We start from the raw sequence: 5,403 nt of genomic DNA, 5'->3' as shown, positions 1-5,403 counted from the left end.
GTACCAGCTACCCTACTCAGCTAGCCCTTTCCCTTGACTGCTCTGTCATCTCTGATGGTGTTCTTTCCCTCCTAGAACTAAGTTGGGACCACCTCAGAGACTGCCATATCTTGCACTACCCTGCTAGGTTAGTCCTTATGTGTATCCACCACCTCTCCTTTCATTGATGGATGTGGCTCCACAGCGTTCCATCTCCCGAGACAGGCACAATTTCCAATAGTCACACTGAGTGAGTCTTGCAGAACAGCAGTGACTGACCTTCTCTGCTTAGAGCCCTGACTTCCCGCTCAAACATAGGGGTGGTCCAGCGAGCTCAAGCAGGACGCTGGAAGGGCCAGCATCTCTGGCGAGTTGGTAGGATCCCCAATTCACAGTTCCGATGTACGTCGAAAGGGAACGAGTCTGTTAACTCTTGTTCCCTGAATGAGGGAACGGAGACGTATGTCCCGTCGCCACAGGTGCTGTGCTTCCGCTGAAGGGCAGAGTCACTAGTTCGGCTCCTCAGCAGAAAAGCAAAGATGCAGTATTCCACTTCCTTATTTATACCCGCGCTGCGGGGAGGAGCATGGAATGCGTGAACCACATGCCAATGTATATTGGCACGTTTTAAAACACTCAAAGTAGATTGGTCTCTCAAAACTATCCCCAATTCATCAGTCAGTTCCGACGTACGTCTCCGTTCCCTCCTTCAGGGAACGAGGGTTACATACGTAACAGACTTTTTGGCAGCAAAGGGGGGACCAACACAATATCATCATGATATTATGTCATAATGTTATGCCTGATCGGTGTACATTTCAGTAAGTTGTCCCGTATCAATGTATATACATGTATACATGTACAAGTACAATGTACATGTATATTCAACATACCTTATAATGTTCATTTGTGTTCGTTTACTATTAACTAGTAGTAAAGAGTAAGAGAGGATTGGTTCACGTGCCACTTGAACTTAAGGCGCTACAGCGATCTGTCACAGCACATTTAAGAGCAGCAAACCGTATTTATTGTTTGGGTTTCGTAATAAAATTGACATAATTTGAAAGCTGAGACTGCTGAGACTACTTTCATATTAGAAATAACCTGCTCTGTCTTGTCTGTCTGTGCAGTGTCCTTTTTGCTTCTCTGCATGAGAAAATGTATGTGTGGCCTGAGAGCATGTGAAAAGTCAATTGTGTGAGTCTTACGCTGAATACGTGAGAGTTGGCAGCTCATAACAAAATATCTTTGTCACATAATGAAAGGGAAAAATGGGAGCGAGGACTCATTTGCAGAAATAAAGGTGGGATTTATTATATACAAAAAAAAAATAAACACAAAACAAAAACCCACGAGGGGGAAAATCAAACTTGGAATACAATAAACATCTGGAGCAAAACATGTAACACAACGGAGAAACATATGACCAAAGACATACTCACGACAATGAACCAGCAAAGGACTGAAGACACAATGAGAATATAAAGGGTGACAAATCAGGCAGAAATAGAGGGAGCATAGGTGGGGCAAATTAACCAATAATGAGATAACAAGAGGGTCAAGACAGAAGACAGGACCGCACATTAAACGGGAATTACCCAACACACCACATGTGTACAAGACAAGACAGACATGTGACAGTTTTTGAGTGAGACAAACCAGATAATGCCTCAAAACATTACAGAATTTGTTTGATCCAGTGCTAGTACTTAATGATGATTGTACTGTTTTCCCTCCAAAAAGATGTCCCTTCCTAGAGGACCAGTTCAAGTATTCTAAGATAGATATTTTTGTGATTTCTCTATTTTATGTTCCAGTATTCTCTGAGTTTAGATGAGTTTATTGTGAGGAATAATTTTTTGACTGGTCAAAAGCTTTCTCCCTTGATAATTTTTTTTCATTAATTTCCTGAGCTGGACATCTATCAGGATTCAGAAATCATAACACGAACCAGAAAAAAATAATAATAAAAGAAAGGAAGACTATTTATGAAAAAGAGATCAATCACATCAAATATGCCCTCTATGGGCAAACAGAAGCAAGGCCTGTTTATAATAATCTGTTTATAATAAGTCCCAGTTCTTTAAATGCCAAGTTGGTGTGCAGGTCAGAATGACTGCTGAATGTTCACGTTTCTCAAAAGCATCGGAGCCAAGATGATCATAGAGACCATTGAATAATAACTTTAACAATAACTATATTAGCGCCCACACCATCGAAAGACATTGTTCTGTTTATTCTGTTTAAGCGCTCGCTGCAGTTTGTCACTTTAAATGCTCGAGCTCTTTAAAGCAGGATGGATTCTGATTGGCAACAATATTGTTCCTCTGTGCCGGTATCATGATAGTTGTGGTGTGGGCTCTGCTATTGTTTTATATTTAGAACGATTTTTAAAACAATATTTATTGTTATCGTTTTAGTCCTTGGTGTGAGCGGCCTATTAGGCTTAAGATGCTTTTGAGAAGCACTGCCAAGAACTATATGAATTGAGTAGATTCAAATGGATTGACATGCCTAATGTCAGTTTAAATCAGTAATGTGAAATACACTGCATGAAAAGTGGGATTTTCGACCCCATAAACGCCTGTATACTCCTGGAAATCTCCCTAATTTTCGGCAGTTTTCGACAATTTAGAGGCAGCGAACGTCGCGTTCGTCTGTGCCACAAATTGTCGTAAACGAACCATGACGTAGGTGGAGAGCCCCCCGCTGAGAGACCGCGCGGAGGTGCGACGCCTCTAATTTGCATATGAATAGCAGCGAAACCAGAGAGTCAACGGCCAGACTTGAATTTACTCACTCACTATTGGCTGAAGCCACTACATTTAAAAAAGAAAAATCCCTCGTGATTGGTTGGCAGATCACTGCAAACCAATCATTATTGGTCCCCCTGGCTCATTATAAATGTAAACCCCAATAATAATAATAATAAATATATAATTTATGTTGTAATAATTTGTTTCATATTAATGTTATTGTGCTATGAAGTATTCATACCATCAAGGAATATATGGGAAAATTATACGGACCGTGCCGTTTATTCAAACAAGGGGCTTCATTTATAAGCATACAGCTGTTCATTCAAAGAAAGGGCTTCATTTATAAAACACAGCGGTTTACTCAAAGAAAGAGCTTTATTGTTAAACACACAACTATGTACAGTGCAGCAGTAATGTCTCGTAATGTAAAGTTCGTCGAGCTCCAGGCTGCGAGAGCGCGGTGGCCGCACAATCCATCCAGACACCCCGTCAACAAAGCCGTCTTCCTCGTCAAACATGAGTTCAATGGCCGCGGACTTCCAAACGTCCACCTCATCCAGCACACTCTTGCTTCCAGCAACTGTAATACAATCCATAAAGACAATAAGCAACCTGAAAAATACTCACATTGACAAAAAACGGATCTAATATAATAAATCTTACCCTTTTTCTTCTTGATCGACTCCGAGCTAAACTTCGCAGTTTCAGGTTGTTTGTATCTGAAGCTCCGGCGTGTCGATTCATAATACGTCTTACAGGCAGCTGGAAAACAATTACATGAGACTGGTATTAATAAAAACAGTCACGGTAAAATTAAACAAGGAATGAGAAACACATTAGAAGTTACTTACACACAATTTCGTCGTGATCAGCGGTTAAATCTGGACTCGCGGAAATCGCTCCAAGCAGATAAGAGCTCACGGCTTCGTTATGAGGCGAGGATAGTCTGTGTAAACAAAATGTGCAGTTTTAAGCTCGGATCTATTAACGCATCCATTTCCTTATACAGCTGAATAAAAGCATATTCTTTAAATCGTAACGTTACATTACCCATGCTGTGGTTCATAGCGGCTGCAGTTTGCCTCAGAGTTATGAAGACGAAGACAGCCTCCTGAAAATGAGTCCAAAAAGTTCGTCGCGTCCATGCAGAGATTGAGTTGAAGACGGTGTCCTGTCATTGTTGATCACGAAAAAGGAAAGCAGCAAAAAACATCAAAAAAATAGTTTAAAGCTCGTCTTCTACGCGTCATGGCCATGACCTCGACCTCGCACCTCATTGGACTAGGGCTCTGATATGGAACGCGCCCGGGGCCAAATCTCTTTATACGAAACGCGTGACTTATGATTGTTTCAACCTTCAACACGCCCTGTTTTCCGCTTCACGCACAGTTTTAACATGTTAAGAAGACACATTTGAACGTGTTTCTTAACGCGCACATTCTGTACATGTCGAAGCGTAATATTTTTTTTTTTAAAGCAGACTTACCTTTAGATGTAGCCTAGGCTACATACATATTAATATAAGATATTAATTAATTGCTTAACTGACTACTGTGCTAGAGTAAAGTAGCCTAATGTTACAATGTATATTAAGTAAATGCTTAATATTATACAATTATTATAATTTATCTATATGGGTTATTGTTTGTTTTTTAAAGTTAGGCTATATATAATTTCTAAAAGTATAGGCTAATTTACACAGCACATATTTATAACTGAAAACACACAACTTTATTCACTTTCACATAATAATGTTTTTGTAATTTGGTGTTTAGTTTGTTGTATAGTTTGTTTATACTGTTCTGTCTCTGTTTTGTTTCCAGGAACATCTGATGAGTGCTATAATAAAATGACTTCATTATATTTAAAATATGTTTTGATATTCATTTTATTTATATTATTGATATTTTATTTACCCATAAACGTGTCTTTAGGAAGCCATAAGTTATAGAGACAAGAATAACTTTTGCCATTTAAATGCCACATTCATTTACTGAGGACCCATACAGCCAATGATCATGTGTGAAAACACTTATACATAAATTGATCACTTAGAAATCAAAACTAAGGTTTGAGAAAGAAAGAATATGCATACAACAAAATATATTGTTTCATAGCAGCTTCAGTAACAAGTTCAAAACAAATTCTGCTGTAAACCGGCTCTAACAAGCCAATATAGTGTCAATATTCAGCTCAAGTGACTTCAGTGTTGATTCAGTTCAGTTGATTTCAGTTCAACTGTAAATTCCATGTTAATCTTGAGTACCTATAGAGTAGTGTTGCATCCGTCATATCTCTGTAGAGTCTTTAGTTTGATCATATTTATAACGCTGTACCGATTCTTTTCGAAAACACCCGAGCTCATGCAGGCGTGCAGAGCTAAAGAGTCACGGACACACACACACACACACACACACACACACACTACATCATGACATTATCCCTGGATAACTTTCGATTCACTATAAATGCCACCCAGTTGTGCATTGTGTAGTTAGATATATGCAAAAACAACATTTTTGGAAATAGTTAAAATAGTTTTGCACAAAGTGTTGCTTTTGCAAGAGATGTCTGATGTTTTGTGTGTAGAGTTACAAGAAATGGAGCCATATTTTCAGAAATTGTGTGTAAGCAATTAGATAAAACTGTAAATGAATCCAGTTTA

General features: G+C 38.9%; 1 long non-coding RNA gene across 1 annotated transcript; it reads right to left on the bottom strand.

Moving 5' to 3' along the window:
* Positions 1-3,149: 3,149 nt before the first annotated feature.
* LOC307120930 lies at positions 3,150-3,632 on the bottom strand. Its single transcript, XR_013815898.1, has 3 exons — positions 3,590-3,632; positions 3,402-3,500; positions 3,150-3,318 (listed from the first exon to the last, which is right to left on the bottom strand). It is a non-coding gene; the product is annotated as an uncharacterized lncRNA (long non-coding RNA).
* Positions 3,633-5,403: the final 1,771 nt, after the last annotated feature.

Source organism: Gobio gobio (assembly GCF_949357685.1).
Source record: "Gobio gobio genome assembly, chromosome: 24".
Classification (NCBI taxonomy): Eukaryota; Metazoa; Chordata; class Actinopteri; order Cypriniformes; family Gobionidae; genus Gobio; species Gobio gobio.
Note: the sequence above shows the minus strand (reverse complement) of the source record. Positions and strands in the feature narration are given on the sequence as shown.